Below are 20041 nucleotides of genomic sequence, written 5' to 3'. Positions count from 1 at the left end.
CGACGTTATCGTTTGAAAAAGAGTAAATCGGTCGACTGTCAGGCGCCGAGTTATCGTTCACCGTAAACACGTACAATATCTTTATCCCGTATATATTCCAAGTGGTCGTCCGATGCCAGCGATTTTCGCCCGTGGAAAACGCGAGTTCGTGTTATCGTATTATGGAAATACCGTGTCCGAGGAGAGCTCGTTTCTCGCCGGCACGAAACACCGGAGTAAACACAAAGGAGAGAAAGGACCATAACCGTTTGACAAACGCGTAACGACCCCGGGGAAGGATCTGGCTACCGATATCCCTTCAGCCTCCACTGTCCTTCGAAACGGAAAGGCGTTCATGCTGGGCTTCCCTCAGGAATTTCTCTGCCTCAGAATTTTTCAAATCTTTATCTCTCCGCCCTGCTCCCTCTAGCATGATTCGTTTCGATTCGTACAAAATTAGTCTAGCTGTTTACCGTATGCGAACGAGACTTGTTTGAGATTTCCAGGAATCTGTAAACAATACATGAGAAAAGCAAAAGCTTTTTCCTTCCACGGACGACGCAGAGCATCGCGGAATAATGGTATAATTATTTACCGTGTTGCTCGAGCGTGGTCTGCGAAGAGATAAGATGAAAACCGTACTAGTAAATAGTACGCTCGGTTAATGGTACTGTTTGGAGTTCGTTAGAACGTACGCAAATAAGGTTCGGACGCGTACAAATGAAGATAAAAGTATATTTTAGTGTTCCTGCGTCGAAAGATAAAAAAAAGATAGGAATCGTGGAACCAGTCGATCTCGACATGGACGGGCAAACTTGGGGTCGTTTTTTTCGTGGGGTCAAGCGGATCGTGCGACCTCAGGGTTTTACACCAGTTGCATTTCCGGTGGCTCGTTGTCGTCCTCTCGCGGGACGCGACACGAGGAACCAATTCGGAAATTGGAACGTGCACTCTCGTAGAATTTACGAGCAACCTCCTGGCTGCAGCTTAATAAAGCTTTCGCGGCAGTGGTTTCGACCAGACTTAATTAGCTCCCGACTCGTGCCGCCCGGAATCGCTCCTCCTCGTCTTGGACTCTTTTGTTGCTCGAAAGACCGGCGTGGTTTATGTCCGACGTTCTGCTTTCCGTCGACTCGCGTCGCGACTTCGCTTTCGTTCGCCCTAATTGAACCCACAGGACGAGTTCCTGCCGAAATTGCTTCGAGCCGCTCCATCGAACGAATCGGAATTACAAACCGCGCCTTTTTAACCGCGGTATTCTTGTTTTAATATCGGAGTTTCAGGCTGCTCCGTTCTCGCGATGCAGCCCGTGTCCACGGAAACGTTCCACGCGCCACCTCTGAGAGAAATTAATTAGTTTCTGTAATTAACCTACTCGCAAACACTAATGTTTGTTCTCCGAGAGTAAAGCGATGCAATCGAAATTAAGTGTCTTACGGCACATTGTATCAAGCGAAATTGTTTCGCGACAAAATACCTCCTACATAGTCGCGTTGATGATTCCATTTCGTTGTTGAATTTCTAATTAAACTTCTAGGACCCATCGATCGTCGTCCGATAATTGATAAAATTTTTTTTACGAACAACGGGAAGTTCGTTGCTAGTCTTGCGGACTAAATAGTCCATTAGAGGTGCATAAAACAGGCACGGCATATTTTTACGGATAGCTGTTCGAAAAGAAGGCTCGTATTAATAAACGTCAAAATAATCTTTACGCCCGATTTATCCGCTTCAATTTAACCGTCTATCTTGGATGTAATTTCCGGACGAAAGTTACTTGGGTATATACTATCAATCAGTTGTCGAAAGCCCTGCTCATCGGCGCGAAGGAAAGCACGATCCTCTCCTGCGTAGCTTGATCCCCTGTGGAACATAGGGCGCGACTATACTCGGTAGGGATATCAGCATGATAGAATGAACGATGAAAAGACAGGCTGCGAAGCTTCCGGGGAAAATGGAGTATCGCTTAACGACATCGAAACTGCCAGCATAACACGATGTCGTCGATGACTAGGAAATGGCCTTATCAGACTGTCAACATGATACGACGTGCGCGATGATAGGAACGACCCTTTTGTGGCCCTCGACTCGTAAACGACAAGTTCGAATTTAGGGATCCGTACGGAAGGTGTTCGACAACCTGGATAGATCAATTTATTTGCTTAAAGCGACTTTGCCACTCGGTCGATTAAAAATAAAAAAACGATTTAGATTTTCTTGCTGCGTTCGATCGTCGTCCCGTTTTCAGCGTTCCTAAAGGTGTCATCAAGAATCGCTTGGTCTTTTATCGGCGCGAGGAGCTCGATCGTTCCTCCGTTAAGTGAGCGCGAAATATTCAATCGAAAGAGGTGGGAAATCCGCGTCGCATTAGGAAACACGAACCGAATCGCTTTCCATTATTTCGCGAATCGAGGTGGATTTTTTCCTCGCCGCGATGCAAACCAAAGAAACGGGACGCGAGCGTTCGAACAATGCGCGTTTCCATTCGGTCGTCGATGATAATATTCCATCATTACGTCAATAATATCGGTCGAGCGATGGAAATCGTCACGCTCGCTGGATCAGCTGTAAACGCAGCGTGCACGAATCGTTACGCGCGTACGCGGATCGAGCTCATCAGCGCAATGCGGACCGACCATTTCCATAATAATATTAATGTAATGGGAACGGACGCAATACCAGGCACGAGCGAAATATTGTTTCGAAATATCGCGATACGTCCCGTTCCCAGGAGGTATTTTCGTCGAGTAACGACCATGGAAACGACGATCGTCGAAAGACCAGCCTCGAAATTCCAGCGAAATTCAATGTCCCCCTTGTAGGTTCAAAGTTCAAAAGGCTGTGAAAATTATTATTCTTTCGTGGACCATAGAGAATTCTCTGAGAATTTCATAATTTCCTGTTTTTCATCCGCAAACGAGAACGTCCTTAAAATTCTATAAGTTGGAAGCAGCGTATAATTATACGCGTTAGTTGTAACGCCGCTGATAAATTGCGGCGAATAATTTGCGAACGCCAACGAGCGAATAGCAATAATGAAAATACGTCCGACTTAAATCGCGGCTGACAAATTATCGAGAGCGGGGTATGTATGCTTTCTCGCGTTCGTAGCCGCGGAAAAAATCGGACACGGGATCGTCATTTGTCTGGCGGTGTAGCGCGCGAGCAATATTCACGGTTTACGTGCAATTTCTGGTTTCGTCGAGCACGCTGGGGAAAAAATTCCTACAGACGACGGTGAATTATCGCGCTTATCTGTACCCGCGTGTACTGGAATTTCCGTTAAAAGCCGGTTTCTCGTACGGAGGAAATGCAGAGTTATGTGCCGGTGATAATACGTTCGCATCACGTGCAACGGAAGTCGGAAGTTATCCTCTAATATTCGCCAATGAAATCCTGATTGCAAAAAGAAACAAAGCCATCGGATACCTTTACGCCGTATAACGCGTTTCTACAGACCTGTACAGACCTTAGCGTAATCTACGATTATTAATTCTTCCTTTTAATAAGCATTTGAAACGGTACAACGCGTTTTGGATTAGATTCAACAGGTATATTATAATCTTAAAAATATTTCCTCAACTTTGAAGCATCGTTGAATCGGTTTTTAACAGAAAGAGTAACAATGGACGCAACGTATACGCTGGAAAAGCCATCTATATCAGGCGCGAGGCAATATGCAAGCCGGCGTACGCACTGGATCATTGCACGACCATATTCACGCGTGCCGTGAAAGCGTCGGAATAACATATACGGTGTATACGACCGTATGGAGTCGTACGGACACAGGTTATCGGCTCGAAAGTGCTTGAATTATTTCCTGGCGCGTGGCACGATCCGTTAAATCCGTTAAACATCTTCCATCCCTCGAACGTTTTCGGTTCGTTTCGTTTAAAACTTGGCCGTAATTCGCCGCCATAAAATAACCTTAAAGATGTGTTTTACTTTTGTCAGAGAACGCGAATGCATTATTCGAATCGCCCTTAATTCCCGTCGTCCCTGAAACTTTTTTCCCTGGGATCCACGCCTCTGTATTTTTAACAAACTCCCCTCCACCTCGATACTCGAGTGCTCGCGAAAGATATACTCTCGCGACTCGATCTAACGAAACGCTAATTGTTGCGCGTACGCTGCTGTAATTATTTCAGACGCAACGAGTGAAATATATACGTGTACGCGCAGAGTCGCCTCGAACGATCGATAAATTTAATTTGATTCGACGAATCGAAAATGAATTTTTTTTCTCCACCGAGAATGGAAAGAAATAATTGGTTATGAGAGAAACGTTCGGAAATTCGTGCAGGTGTTTTTGCACGATGGACGCACATTTCGACCATAAAAACTCGATATAACGCGTAAATAAATGTTTACCTCCGCGTTGAATAACACCAGAAGGTATCTCCATTCGTTCATTCTTTACCATGCAACGATTCCTATATGTATTAAGCAAACATTGACGATTTCCGTGCTGTTTCCCACGATGCCGAATACCATCGGGTGTATCGATTTTCTCCAATAGAAACACAACGTTTCCCCTCGCTCGAGCTATCGATCGCGTTCGATCCTCGACTCGCAGGGAACGCGGAACGCGTCGCGTTGTTTGCCACCGGAAACGTCGAGCTGTTTTCACGGACCGACAGGACCTCGTCCCGGTCTTGATCCCTTGCTCTCCTCTCGATTCGATTCCACAGCCTCCGTGAGAATTTCGTCGAGTTTCTAAGACGATAAACGGATAAATATTGAGCGGCTCCCGAGGGAACCCGACGAGATGGCGTCTAGACAGCGTCAGACACAGTCACGATCAGACCGCGTCGTTGAATCGACGATAATAATGCCGCCTCCTTTTGATCCCCTTTCTCCATCCCCTTCTGCGTCGTCACTAGCAACTGTAGGGACTGTTTTGCCACCGCTGTTCTGACGGAATATTCCCGATGAATTTAGGAATACGGAACGTAGCAAACGCTATTGAAAGAGGGTTAATTTTAGGACGAATCTTTGCTTCAACGATCCTGTAGGCCCTTTCCTATCTGCAGAAATAAACGAATTATTCGGATGAGCTGTCTCGAACGTCCCACCCTGTGTTCACGAGCGAAATTTCTGGCAGACACGAACCATCCCTTGTCTCGCAAACCTCCCTGCGAGCAGAAGTTACCGAGGACGGGCCACCGGGCGCGAAAACCGAGGGCGGGAGAAAAACGATTCGCGAAGAGGTCGTCGGGGCATCGTTCCGAGGAAAATGCTCGAGGGTGTCGTAAAGCTGCCGCGGCGTTCTAAGCCCCCTTCGGAGCACGAGGGACGAAGATCGCCTCCCAGTTATTCGTGCGAGCTTTATTTACTCTTCTCGCTGCAGGCTGCCTCGTTGATTTTGCTCTTCGTACAGCGTCATTGTTCCTGCGACCGCTGTTTGTTGTTTGCACACCGATCGTTCGTGCCTCGCGCGGCTCGTGCCGGCTTGATTCTCTCGTTAGATCAAACGTTGCTGATCAGATTTGCGAGATTGGCTCTATTACCCCCAAAAATAGCATTTCTCTCCGCCAGGTTCGATACAGGGTTCTAGGTTGATTATAAAGACACTAGACCACGCATTCGTCTTTATACTGGTTTATTTACAAAGCAACTGTTGCCAAAAATGCATAGTAACAGCACTGCTCGAGCGGTTGACAACGCCTTAATTAACTACGAGTTAACTGGCGCCTGTATCGGTCCAGGGAGGATCTCGACCGTTTGAACTTTTCGCTCGAAGAAACTGTAAAATTAACAAATTTAGGATCTCACGAGACAGCCAGCTGCACGAACAGAGACCGTCGCAAATGTTGATAATTACACACATAAAATGTATCGCTAATTACGTTCATATTAAGCGTCGTTGTAATATGCACAGGTCCAGGATGTCATTTATTATTTTGAAACGGTTCGCAGGATACAGACAATTGCGTCAGTGAAATGTATTTCTCTTAATTAAAGCGTCCAGCGTCCATTATTGTTTATACCGACAGACCGGGTTGTAATAATTTCACTGGGCCGTGTTGCGTTCTCCAGAACCCCGGAAACTAAGAGCGCGTCGTTTTCTCGCGTAAGAGTTTTTCCACTTTTTCCATATTTTCCATATTTTTATCAAAGTTAAAACTAGTCTTGCCTCTTTCGCTCTTCGAAAGGAGGGAAATTCATCGATCGGGGGGCGTTGGACGCCCAACGTGCAAGCGTTGGAGAAACTCCGCGACATTCCTGGACGTTTGCAAGGATTGACGGCGAATTTGAATTTCGAAACAATAAACCGGAGTTTAGTCGCGCGATGCTGGAGAAGTCTGGCTCGAATTGGTCGAAGCCGGGCCCCTGTGCACATGCAGCCGTGAGTGCAACGACGTAGGAAAGTCGCTCGTCGGTCGGCTACCAACGCGACGTACAGAAATTACGAGAAATTCCGCGAAGGAGGTAACGGTGCTCGAAGGAAGTTCGACGAACCGTTAAAAAACTAGATGCCGTGTAAATACGGAGAAAGGTTTTTGCCGCCTGCTAATTCGAAGCTCGGGGCTGATGGATTTCCGTCGCGAAGTTCGTTCCCCGTCGTCGATCGGGAAGTAAAACACGTCGTTTTAAATCTTTCGTCAAACACGCGCTCTAACGATGCTTTCTATTTGCAATTTCGTTCCGCTTCCTTTTGTTCGATCGACGAGTTCTCGAGTGCCTCGAGTGCCTCGCCGCCGTTACGAACTCTTCTAATTCCTATGATTATCCCCGCACGAATGAATTATGAAAATTCGTAATACAGACTGGGCGTCAGAATTTATAGCGGCCGATGTATGACCGATAGAATAAGGTAATGGTCGCGGCGCGAAAGGGAGCGGAAATTATTAGTCGATTCGAGGAGATATGCCGGCTCGTTGAATAACGACTCTTCTCTCCAGCCACGACTGCGAAACAAAAAGGTGGAGAAACGTAATCGCGAACGCTCGCCGGGGGATGGAAGAATTGATCTCGCGCGCGTACCGGATGCTGTAGATTGCGCTCGGATGTCATGATGGCAAAAAACGGTTTACCTGCAGGTAAATAAGAGCAGGTGCACGCGGCGAGACGCGCAGGTAATTGTACAACGTATTTACGTAGGCATGCGCGTAACCGGTACGTCCTGTACGCGTATAATTCACGCTGGGCGAGCTATCACGCACGAATATATCCCTTCTTCCTTCGTACGCCGTTCTCCTCTTCTCCGAAACAAATTCTTCCAACGGAAGGTAGCTAAATTAAACGATCCGATCCCTTTCCCCCCTGTTTTGCCTCGATCATCGACTCCAGCAAGGAGCAAAGTTACGAAGACTGAACATTTCGGTAGTTCTCGTTTCTCTGTGAGCATTTCGTTTCCTTAGCCTCGGTCTTCACGTTTCGGCCATTCGTTGCCGACTATCGGATGGCGTTCTTTTCTCGCTTGTCCCTTGTCCGCAATCGTGACTCCGATTTGCATTCTTTTTTCGTCGCCCGGTTCGATAAGGCACGTACCGGCGACCCCGATCGTCGAATCGACGCGCGAGATTCATTAGGAGCTTTTCATCGAAATAATTCGTATTCCGATGCGCGGCGGGCGTACAGAAGTTTGTCAGGCATTTCGTGCATAATATCAAATACTGCAAATTATGCGCTTCGTTGGCTACAACTGCCAGGATTAATTTCCATTTTATTAATTTTCGTTCCCGTCCACCGTAAATTCTCTAAATTCAACTTCCCCTGACATATCGCAACCGCGAAGGGACTGATGATTATCCACGTGTTTCGACTTGGCCGTATCGTTAGGCTGCAACCGTTTTCCTGCTCCGATTTTCCGTCGCCCTTTGCAAAATTATTTGGCGAACCAAACCGGACCAACGCCGATCGATTAATTGACCGAACTTGTAGAATCTCTGACCGACGTTCAGTTTAATGCAATGCACAGCGCGTTCAATGCGAACGATCCTATTTCCGTTGCACCGTCCAACCACCGATCCGCATTAAATACTGTATCGCGTAGAAAATAATGCGCCTCGGCGTTCTATTCGTTCGTCGGCCACCGACAACCAACGCTAAACAGAACCGAACAACAGTTCACGACCCGCTGTTTCAGCGCCATTTTCTAGTCGATCATTCCCGACACGTTCAATTTCAATTACTCCGCCGACGGCGAAGTCTTAAACGCGCGAGCTTAAACTCGTCTTCCAGCCTTCATCGAGTTATTCGCGGGTTTCCGTGCTGTTGTGCCGCTCTCGAGGAATCGTCGTTTAGCAACGAATAATATTTATAGGAAGAGTAACGCTCCTCGCGTAGCGATTTATATTTTTTAAAAAACAGTGGACGTGAACGTACTGTCCGTGTGTTCTATAGTTTCACGGAGGAACGAGCGGTTAAGAGAATACGTTTAATTAGAGTAAATTCCGAGCGAAAGAGGAGACCGTGGCACATTCCGCGAGTCGGGGAAAGGAAAATTGGGCAGGTCCTTAACGAGAAACGGTGACCGTCTCGTCCTTTTTCTCCCTCGCTGTCGGTGTCATCCGTTAACGCGACAAGATGCTTTTATTCGTCGTTTCGTAGACGTCTCTCGGGGAATGTTGTCCTCTTCAAACATGCAGTGCTGCCCACTGTTGTTTCAACAGCGACTAGCAACGCAAACTCTTCGTAGAAGATTCTGACATACATAGTTTGCCATTGATCGGCATACGTGTGACTTTTAACGCACGTACGATAATTGCCTGGTATTTTCGAGGGGTTAAACAGTCGTCGATACAGCTTAGGATAAGAAACGTATCCAGTCAGGACCGAAAGTTCTCCGAGCTCGAGTCACGTCGCGTCCTAGTTGGAACTTCGATTCGTCGGTGAATCTTAATGACGATTAACCGTCGTATTATTTACGCTAACTTTGAAATAAATAAAAATATCGTCGTCTAATGGGTCAAAGAGAGCAAAGACGCCATTGATGATCGATGCGACACTTGTAACGGAAAGGAAGTTGGACCAACTGTCAGTGGCAGAGCGCTGGTTCGGATTGAATTCGGCGGGATCAAATCGAACGAACCGATAAGTCAGAGATCAATAATTGAATTGCGGCCGGCCGTGCATCAAAACACGCCGACAGGCTCGTTCCGCCAGTGCCGAGAGCAGACGACAGACCCATAGCTCATGCACGGTGCAAGTACACTCGAGCCTCCATTAATATCGCCGCGTCTGACACGGCTGGTCCGCGGACGCGTCTGTCCTTCGATGTATCGTATCTTGTTCCGGAAGTCTCGCGCTAGATCCTTCCACTATCCGTGGACGCCTCGTTTTCTTTCCGTCGAACGCTACAAAAATACCGCCGCGCTGGCGACAGTTGGAACATCGCGATTCAAATGTCATTGGAAAGATGGAACGACCAACTGCTGCGATTCCCAGCAGCTGTTCGAAACGTCGGAGTTGGGGGACGAAAAAGAATGCAATTCGTAGCTTCTCGATCGTACTATCGAATCGATCGCGCGAGCAAATTTTAGGGATGTTTTGCACCGACGTCGAAAGATTCCAAATTGTCCGGCAGTTTGGCGAACGGATTGCGCAAGAACAATATTGATCGGAGCGTAAGGTCGCAAAAAGCGCCGGAGAAGTTTGGCGATTCGAATCAACGGGCAGGCAACTCGTCGTAAGAATTCCGAGCAGCGTCGCGCAAGAATACGACAACGTTTCGAGGAGCGTGACGACGTTAACGGGATCGTTGCTGAAAGAAGTTCGACCAGTTTCCTGGCCGCGAATTCACGATTCATCTCGCGCCAGATGGTCGCATTATCCGGATACGCGCACCGAGCCGTCGTCCGTGGGAAATCGTATGCATTCCACTGCACCCGTGCGCCGGAACCATAGTAAAACAACGCTTTTCTCGACGAACAGCTTTCCAATGCCAATTCCACGAGAAAAATTAACCGGATTCCATACTACTCGGGCTAAGTAGATTTTTATTCGCGGAATAAAGTAACCGGACCCAACGACAACGGACGATCGAAAAACGACTTGGAACGATGAACAGACAAACGAACCAAACGGGATCCTCCGTAGCGTAAAGTTTAATTAACCGCGAGAACCATCGAGTGACTTCGAAAGCTGGAGAATGTAAACTAACGGCACTTTGAGTTTGTCGCTCTCAAAGGTAATTCCAACGCGGTTTTAAAAAAACGCTCTAAAAGGAAAACAAATTTCCCCTAAGCTGTTCCTCGAAGACATCTCAAACTTTGTACTTTGACTCCCGCACGGAACATTTCCTCGTTTAACAGCGACTACGTTACGATAAAGCGACGGTAATACCTAAAACTAAAGTTCTTCGGGATAGTCGTCGCTTAGAAACGACATTATCCAGTTACAATAAAAGTTCATTGCTTTCGAAAGTGGCTTCGAGTCGGTTCGAAGAGCGATGTAAAATGGAAACAGGGCCGCAAAATAAATGTTTCTCGATCTTCTCCGACTTAAATTTGAATTTAAGCCCAGAATGTGGGTTACTTTTAATAGTACTATACAATTAACAGGCGGGGCGAATAAAATGCTAATTCTAGTTAATTACTTATCGCACGCGTTAATTCTTTTTTCATATATTTTCTCGAAGATTAATTTATGCTCTGATTTTCCTTCTCTTTCTATCGTTAAATTCAAATGCAAATTCTTGTCGAGCAAATGCTGGAACGTCGATTTAAAAGATGGCCACTGCGGGTAGCTGTAATTCGCCTAGGTTAACCAGGGCGCGATTAAGGTTACGAGGTGGTTGGAATCCCTGTTTCAAATTCGTTTGTTTTTCTTTCTTGTCTCGTTCTCTGGACCGCGTACCGAATGCTATGGGTCCCATATGAACGAACGAAACTAAATCCTTGGTGTTCCTCCGTGGATCGAAATTCGTGATCGCTCAAGTTGGGGTGGCGATGAATTTCGGGCGACAGGATGTGTCGTGTTAGAAAAGATAAATCGAGAAGGAGTAGTCCGGTACGCACCGGTTGCGACGCGACGCGGCGCGTCGTCTGGGCCTCTCGGGGTTGTCTGGGACGCTTGCGTCGCGTTGGTTCCCTCGTACGCCGGCGTTGCTCCGGGCAACCGATGGGGATGAATCTACGCGACGCCCGGCGTCGAGTTTCCTCGTAGCGGGTGGGGCTGTTAGACTCAGTGCGCTCCACGACGCCGAACTGACCACGTACAACGCGCGACGTCGAACAACCCCCTCTCCGCAACCCTCGATTAAACGCGACGATCCGTCACGATCAACCCTTCGATCGCCTCGATCGATCGGCCGATCGATCTTAACACCCGGAGTCTCGACGACGCCACGACCGCGCGCCCCCAAGTATCTGTGATTTCGATCCTCCTCGATCGAACATCGAAGGAAGTGCGGTGACGGAAAGGATCTTCCAGATCGGGGACTCGTGAATCGTGCCGGTACCTCGCAAGACGATCGATCTTTCCGCTTCGACGACGATCTCGACCGAGGGATCCTGAGACTTGCGACAACGAGATCCATAACGTTCCTCGAACTTTTACTCGGTTTCGATTCACGTTTGTTGCAAAATGTCCGACAAAAATCCCGTAGTGTAATCCACGTTCGCGCAGTGGGAAATGCTCGAAGCGACCTATCAGTGGGCAAAACAATAACCTCTTAAACGACGATTGCATTCGCGTCGCTTGCACGGAAAGATTAATCGACAGCCGGGTGAGCAGGTGTTGCGTGGAACTCGGGAAGAACGTTAAATTAATTGAAAAGAACGTAACTTTCTGTAAAGTGCGACGCCCGTTTTTTTCGCGTCGCGTCGAAATTAAGCCCATAATCTTCGAGGGTGAAAGTTTACCTCTTAAAGAGGCGTCCCGTTGAAAATTAAATAAGAGATTCGACGTTAATTGTCTCCGTGAACGGGGGATGAAATAGATAACAAACTGCTCACCCTCTCGAACAAATGCAATTCTAGTCGAGAATAATTAGCCTGCGTAAAGGATTCAAACCGTTTGGTCGCGATCGTCGTTGGTCGGAGAAGGTCGAACGAAATCGAAAGAAAACAGTGCCGTATCGATCGAAATTAATTAACGGCCGGCAATTTTCGAACAATTAGCCGATCCGCGCACGGTCCAGCAGGGACGCGCATGAACGTAAAATCGTATCCGCTATCGACGGGTACTCGGGATCGTCGATAATAATCGGCCTGGACGCGCGTGATTCGTGAAAGAAGATTTTAACGAGTCGTGACAGTCACGGAGACACGCAATAAAGTTTCGTGCGCGATCAGTGAACATCGCGAGTGACGTTTTCTCTTTTCGTTCGAATTTTTTGCCCCGAAGCGAGGCAGGATCAAGGACCTCGAGGCTCGATCGTAAGTCAGCAGCAGCAGCAGCAGCAAGTCGTTGCAGGGTTTTTCGCGGCTCGGCGAAGATTTACGAATGCATCGGCGAGGAGTCGCATTAAATCTTCCGAATCGACTGGGACCGACGTGCCTCCCATTTTTTTCTTCCCCGTTTTTTCTCCCTTTTTTTTTTCTCCCCAGTCTCAGAAGCCCATTAAAACTTCGTCGGCCGTGCCGCGTACGCGAAACTCCGGATTTGATTTAATCTTACTTCCAGCTGGGGGATAATCAGACCGCACGACAGAGTTCTCGGCAACTGTTTTTAACGCGCCGTGGAAAATAAGTTTGCGCCCGGGCGAGCCCAGTAAAAAGAGAAGGAATCGCGTTACGAATTAATTTCAGCTGAAATTTATAATCGCCAGATAATTGCCCTGGGGGCTTGTCCGAGCACCGTTAAATCACCGCCAAGCATCGTTCGGGCTTAACAAGCGGTAACCTTAAATTCTCTGAACAGCCGGGAGCAATTTCGACCATCGTTTTCGCTTCTATCCTCTTCGTCCAGCCTTTTAAACGAACCAAAAAGGTTCCAAGTAATCGAAGTTAGGCAAACGGACTGATTTTTGGGATCCTTTTAGCGAGGATTACGCTCCAAGTTAACGAAACACTTGCAACCGGCTCGAAAACTAATGAAAACTCGCGCTCCAAAACGAACAGGGCGCCTGTAATTACTTTTATTCGATCCGCGCCCTCCGGGCCCTTTTCTCTCTCCCTTTTCGCGACCGACGAAAGCTCGAGAACCGTAAATTAAATTTTCACGTAACCGTTCGCTCGGTTCGCGATCGAGCGCGTTCCTGTTTTCGAAACGCCGCGATCCAAATTGCAGGCGAACTTATTAACCCCTCCGAGGGGACATCGTACATTTACCAAACTCGAATGTCCTCTCCAGGGAGATACAAAGAGATTTCTCCTGGTTATACACGATCTCCCACGCAACTGGGAAAAGCTATATCTCCAAAACGGTTAGGGACACGGGAATATATCGTGCATCTCAGAAATTAACGCTTTATCTTTCGAGCATCTCCACACAAAAAAGTCATACCCGCGTAAGAGCAAGGATGTCGCGTTTCATAATCTCTCGCGCTTTGTTCGCGACTTTGATTTATTCTCCGTACAGAGTGTCTCTTCCTCGGATTGCGAGCAAATTGTTCTTTATGAAATTTCCCGGGACCGGGAGTCTCTTTCAAGATCGAGCCGCATGTAACGAAGCGGCGAGTTCGAAAGTTCACGTCGCGAGATCGTGCAAAGTATCGAGGCGAGCATCGAAATATTCTGTTCACCGGCACCGGAGATTCAATATCACGGATGCCTTCGAATTTCGTGCGCGTAGCTTCCTTCCCCTTGGACGACCCAGCTTTGGATTCCCTAAAAAATCTAATTGGAATCTACCGATCGACAGATATTACAGAGATTCCACCGGTCGGGGAATTCTCGCGAATCTTAGCTCGGTCTGTTCGTGATCGGATCCAAATCGATATTTTCTTCCATTTAGACACAGAGAAAATCAGGTGCATCGAGTCACAGATTTAATTAACTTTGCGTACCGATAGACAAGCAGTTTAATGGTTCGCGTTTAACGAATAAAATTAGGTTGAGATTCGGTTCGAGTGGTAGGTAGAGGTTCTATTTTTAAAGTTATACTCGTCCGAGATTAGAAACTATGTTATCAGGTTTTCGTGGCGCAGCCAGGACGTCAGCGATGCCATCGCTAACCGTACTAAATTGGAAAATCGAGGCGGGTCGGCGGGCGAGCGAGTTGAAATTCGATTAAAAGGTCAAGTAACGAGTTAATCGCAGACGATTAAGCGCGCGTTAAACTGGCCGCGGTGACTGCGCCATGTCGGAGAGGGAGAGCTTACCGAAAGCGACCCATTGTTTGCCTGTCGCCATTGTCTTTCGTCCTATCGTAAACCTCGCGACATCGGTCCCGCAAGCTGAACTTTGCTTCTCCGACCTTTCGAACTTGCGAGTCGCGACTCTGCTCCAGATTACCCCAGAGCTCTCTGCTCATCCTCCGATCGAACTGTCAACCTTTTACTTACTCGAGTTTGAAAAAAATTCCGCCGATAAAGTACGATCGTTGATCCAAAGCCGACAAAAATTACAGTTCGATATTATCGTATTCTCGAGGCACCACGGAAATTCTCGGAGTTTGTTGCTCCATCTTGGTTCGCGAAGACGAGTTCGTCGAAGCTGACGGAATATGGAACAACGAGTTCCAGCAGCGAGAACGGAACGGTTCTTGGATAAACGGAGAACAGCGTTGTTCGTAGCAGGGACTGGATGATGAAATCGCAATTTCCGGCCCTCGAGACGGCTAGACATAGCATATAGGATACGTTGAAACTCGTGATACAATCGGATAATGGAACACGCTATTTTTCTGCATTTTTCCTTTTGCTAAATCGTTTTTCTAGAATATTTCTCTCAGTGGGATGCAAGTTTAATACAGTTTTTAATAATCTTCAATCGCGTAATTCCAAGAAAAAGGGTTGCCTTCGTTGCGGCGCTTTATACGCCGGAAGCGAGCGAGAAGAATTTAATCAAAGTTCATGGAGTTTCTGATTCAAATCCGAGCAAGTCCGGGGCTAGAAAGAATTATTCCATAATTTACACCCGCTTCGACCAAAAGAATCTTTGCGCTTTTACCGTGGCCGCAATTTCCGCTCGTAACACGGGGAAAGAAATAAATGAAATAGATGAAACGAAACGACAAAATAGAATATTTCCAAAAGCGGCGCGAGAGAATGGCGGCGCGTGCTCGTGACAGCCAACGAAACCCTCGCTTCCGAAATTAATTTTCTTTCATCGGTCGACGCGAAAAATTAACAGAGACGAACGCGACACGACCCTTTACGAAGCACGGCTTTAATATTATTTTAATCAAAGATAATAATACATCTGCGGGTGCGTCGATTCGTAAATTAGGGAACCTTGGACCGAGTTTCCTCGAACAGTTTTTCCTACTTTGAACGTCGAACGAGACGAGAGTTTCGTCTTCCTTCTCTATAGAGTTAGGAAAACAATTCGCTTCAAAGCCGAGAATCAGCCAAGGAAAATAAACGAACGAAGCGGAAGCCCGGGGGAATGAAAGTTGGCCCTGGGTTGCCCTAATGCCGAAGTTTCGAGGATGAACGTCGGTTATGGAGCCAGTATTTACATTCGCGGAAGGAAACCGAGCGAGAACCATCGAGTTCGATCGCGCAAGAAGTTTGCCTACCTGATCCACATCCTGATTGTCCGTTCTCGGTGAGAATTATTTCGTAACGTTCGCGAGGAAAGATTATTTCGTGGTCGTTCGTAACGATTAGTTGGCCAGTGACGAAGCGTAATCGTCGGTAAACGGTTGGCCTGGATTACGCCGGATGGCTGCATAAGATGCGTCTCGTAATTAGATCATCCCGTTTCGAGCAGCGGTCAGATTACGAATCCTTGGATCGTCTCGGCGCCGAATCCCTGAATAAGCTTCCGTTCACCAAGGTCCGCGACGTTTAACAGCGTCTCGCACATCCGCCGGAAATAAATTCATTAAACCGGCGCGGCGGCGCGATTCTGTCGTCGCCCGCGATGTGATTTATGCGACCAGCAATTTCGCAGTTGCGAGATTGCTTTTGTTTCGGCCGTGATCTATGGTTGCCGAGGTTAATTCGACCCTTATTTGCTCGATATTCTCGGCTCCAAGACGCACAGGGAATTTCACGCCGCGTGGGAGCGAACCTTCTTCGCGTATCTTCGTCTCCCCTTCTCGACGAGAATACCGATCGATCGGGGAGAGGAACAATCGCTTCCGGAACATTCGTGTCCCTGGACCTTTTATTCTTTTATTTATTCGAGAAATATACCCTTCGCTACAGAGAGTAAACGGCGGACAGAAAATGTAACAGGGTCCACGGGATTGTTTTTCGTTATCGAAAAAGATAATAATATGAGAAACGTTCTTTCCCCATCGATCATTTTGAAATTAATTTGTTGATTTCTGTCAAAATTGCGCACGGATTGTTAATTATTTAATATTTGGTTTCGTTGACATAACAGAGGCAATCATCAAATTATTTGCATCGGTAATCAGTTACCGCTTGATTAAAAAGTTATTGATCTCTGCGCGAAAGAACGGTTTTTAAAAATAAGGTCAATTAATGTTGATAAACACCAGTCTAATAAACATGTTATTCGCCGGAATAATGAAACCCGTGACGTTATAACAAATTTCAATATAACGATAACTGACCATATTTCTATTTTCATTGTTCCGGAGATACTCTACGAGAAAGAGAAATATGTTAATATTTTCCGCTCCGTCAGAAAAATGGCTTTGCATCGCGAATTAGCTCTCGAAGGTGCTCGATGTTCGAACATTTTTCGAATCGTGTTCGCGAAGTTTCCTTGGTGGTCGAGACGGGGATCTTTGTGAAATTTAATCGAAAGAGCTCTTCCTAAACGCGATTACTCGATGCAATATTTTACAACGCGTACTCACGGCACGCGAATATTGCGCACGAAATATTTTACCGCTTTATCTGCGAGGAGGGATAACAAATGCTGTGCGAAATAATGGAGGATGACGCTCGGCGTTATCGCGAGCAAAAATAACGCTTCTATCCTTGGCGCGAGCGAAGCGTGTACAGGGATCCCACGAAAAGAAGAGGATTCCGAGTGCCCTCGGGGGAGCGCAGTTTTCCTGGTCATCCGTGAAACCTGGTCTCGTTTTCGCGCCACGGAACCTGGGGACCGACGCTCGAGATACAACGCAACAGAAAATTCTCCACGATCAACGCGATTACGAGTCGTCCGTCGTGGCGATTAAAAAACAAAAACGAGAAAACGTTAATGCAATATTTCCGTCGTCGGCGAAGCTTTCGCGAAAGCGACAATTGAAAACTTCCTGGAGAAATAAGCAAACAGCGTGAAAGGAACGAACGCCCGCGAGTTTGTCTAGGTGTCGGAAAGGCCACGAGACGAGGAGGAGGGCGAAAGGGCACGGAAAGGGGGATGTTAACCGGCCGACGTCTGTAAATATTGACCACGGCTCGCTAGAGACGATTGAATTAACGATTCCATTAAAATCCCGTGAAGGGACTCGACCCGACGTTGGTCCCCTTTCGGAATCTCTTCGAAATCGTTGTGTGCGCTCGCTGGAATACCAACTTCACCCTCCAAGAATGTTCCCTTCGAGAAACGTTGAGTTCAACTTGCCCTCTCTGACTTTTTTACACAGCGAATTTGCAAATGTTCAAGGGGAAAACGAAAAAGTTGCAAACATTGGATAGTTAACAAACTAAATTATTTTCATCATTCCCCATTAACGACTAAGCTGATCGTCTTCTTTCGACGCAGCATAAATCGGAACATCGAGGCTGGCTGGAAACGAGATTTTAACGGGTTCGCGTATCGGTAATTTCCATGAGTTATCGCGCTCACCGGCGATCCGATTTACGGACCGGCGGCAACGATGAATTTTTCGTCGACCCTTTCGTTTTCCACGGGGTAACGTTACGTTTTCATTCGTGACCTAACACCATCGACGATTAATCTCGCGACGCGTCCGCGAGATCGTAATTCTTCGGTGCTCATTAACGCGTTTCCGAATCGTCGGGGTATATTTCTTTCCGGTTAGCCTTCTGCCGATCGATCCTGTGGTAAATGGACTCTCACGGGTTATTTAAAAAATAGCAAATATAATGCAACGTTACGATTACACATTACTCGCGCTCGTTATCCGCGTACCAATAAATCCATCGATTGACCAGACTAATCGATAACGCGTCCCCGTAAAATTCTGCTCGCCGGGTGACAGAGTTAATCGCGTTTTTCCCCCGACCGATTACGGCATACACGACCTGTTCTACGTTTAAAACAATCAGCGGACACAAACGGTGCGTTTGTTAGTCTCGTTTGGCACGATGACACGCTTCTCCCGCATTTTGGAGCTTGTTTCGTTCCCGACCGAATCAGCACGTACATCGACCGACCTCCCCTAACGCGGAACCCCGAGTTTAACGTTTTACGCGTTTAATATGCACGGTATCGATCGACGATATGATTCACGCGCCCTCGATTCTCTCGACCCCTCGCCGATTTCTAATTAATAAAGCGCGATTGTTTTATTCCGCGCGATGTAACAGTCACGATCCAACGTTTTACAAAGGTTCGAGGCAGAAACGGGAAGAATGCTTCGTTAGAGAATTCATAGTTGGTCCGTTCTCCGCGAATTTAATTAAACTCCTTTTTTGAACCGGACGACTTTTCGCCAGCGAGAATGATTATACGGAGCATTCCACCGCCGGGACAATTTGTAGACCGTGTTCCTGACATACGACTTGCCCGCTCTTAATTGCTTCCAGCCTCGAACGACGCTGATATTTGCACCGTGTTACGAACAGGTGTTTGTATCGTTCTTCTCCTATCCCACGCTACCTCGAATACCTTCGATCCTACGTTAACCCTTTCGCTGCGAATGCACGTTCGCGTACCTGATAAAATTTATCAATCGTTCGATATCTCGTAGCCGAAAGATACGTTCGCGTTTAAGCGAATATTCCCTCCCGATCGACTCGCGGCGAAATGAAATCCTCCCGGAAAACGGAGCCTCCTACGCGATTCGGTTATTCTTGATTTTCGTCTCATTTCGAGCCATAGAATCTCCCCGACCCAATTTCTACCACGAATTCAGCCTGTATGTCAAGCGTCCTATCATTTTCTCGATAACCGTGCGCGTATCGAGGCGAATCAAAGGATCGTGAAATGAAAGGGAAAGAAGAGGGAGGATAAAAGGACGGGAAGGAGTGATTTGCATGGACAACCGCGCACAAGGAACTCGAATGGAGCGGGAATTCGAAAAACTAGACCAGACCGGTCGGATTAGACCGGAAAGGGAGACATTTTATTCGCGGCGGAAAAGCCGCGGGCTCGATCGCTTCTTTGAATAGCCGACGGATTATTATACGTTCCGCGGGTACGGGATCCTCTTCTTTTCGCATTAACCACGAAACGCCGCGCGAAGGAAGGTTAACCGACGCGGAACGGAAAATACACGCGCCGCGTCAAAAGCTTGCAGAAAGAATTAATTTAATGCCGCGTCGCCGAGAGTACAATTGTCTCGGAACGAGTGGTTTCTTCGTTCCGTTTCGAGCAAAAAGTACTCAAACGCCGAGGACGCTTTGTTTTTACGTTAATTTGCACGATGAACGTCGCCGCGCGAGCGACAAAAAGGCCGGCTGAAAATTAGCATTAATCGCGAGTCTGCTTCGTTGAACGGATTGTGTTCATTTCCGGCGTGCAAAGCTTCCTTTGTCCGCCTGTGCAACGTTTCCGTGTCTTGCAGAGCATCTAGAGCTTCGACCCTTTGGAAAGTAACGTGTTTCGCGATATTTAAATACGGTCGATTGGTCGATCCGGGTTCGTTGGGCACGCGACACGCGGTAAATCAAGGTTCACGGCTGATCGGAGGGGTACGAAAATCAAAAGCGTCGTGGCTGGAAACATTGCAATGGCGCGGCTGAACGAGTCCCCAGAGGTGATTGTACCCTCCGATAGGCGTGTTTCCCGATCGACGAACGATAATCGTGTTTCGCGTGCGTTTGGCTGCGCGAAACGCTCAAGCTCACCGCCGCACGCCGCGGAAATGCCCGGTCCCGCGAATCACGGGGCAAGCCGGATGATTCGATCCTAATCGAGAACCGATGGAAATCAACCAACCTCGATGGCGCGTG

At 47.5% G+C, this 20041-nt stretch overlaps 2 protein-coding genes across 3 annotated transcripts in view; both read left to right on the top strand.

Annotated features, from left to right (window-relative positions):
• LOC143350341 (uncharacterized) overlaps positions 1–20041 on the top strand; it is a 141851-nt gene that overhangs the window by 25314 nt on the left and 96496 nt on the right. The gene's annotated exons all lie outside the window — the stretch shown is intronic.
• LOC143350368 (uncharacterized) overlaps positions 11914–20041 on the top strand; it is a 46817-nt gene continuing 38689 nt past the window's right edge. The window contains exon 1 of the mRNA XM_076782478.1: positions 11914–12305. The gene's annotated coding sequence lies outside the window, so the exon portion shown is untranslated. The remainder of the gene's footprint in view (positions 12306–20041) is intronic.

This window comes from Colletes latitarsis, chromosome 14 (genome assembly GCF_051014445.1).
Source record: "Colletes latitarsis isolate SP2378_abdomen chromosome 14, iyColLati1, whole genome shotgun sequence".
NCBI classification, from domain to species: domain Eukaryota; kingdom Metazoa; phylum Arthropoda; class Insecta; order Hymenoptera; family Colletidae; genus Colletes; species Colletes latitarsis.
This window is presented reverse-complemented; position numbering and strand designations above follow the sequence as displayed.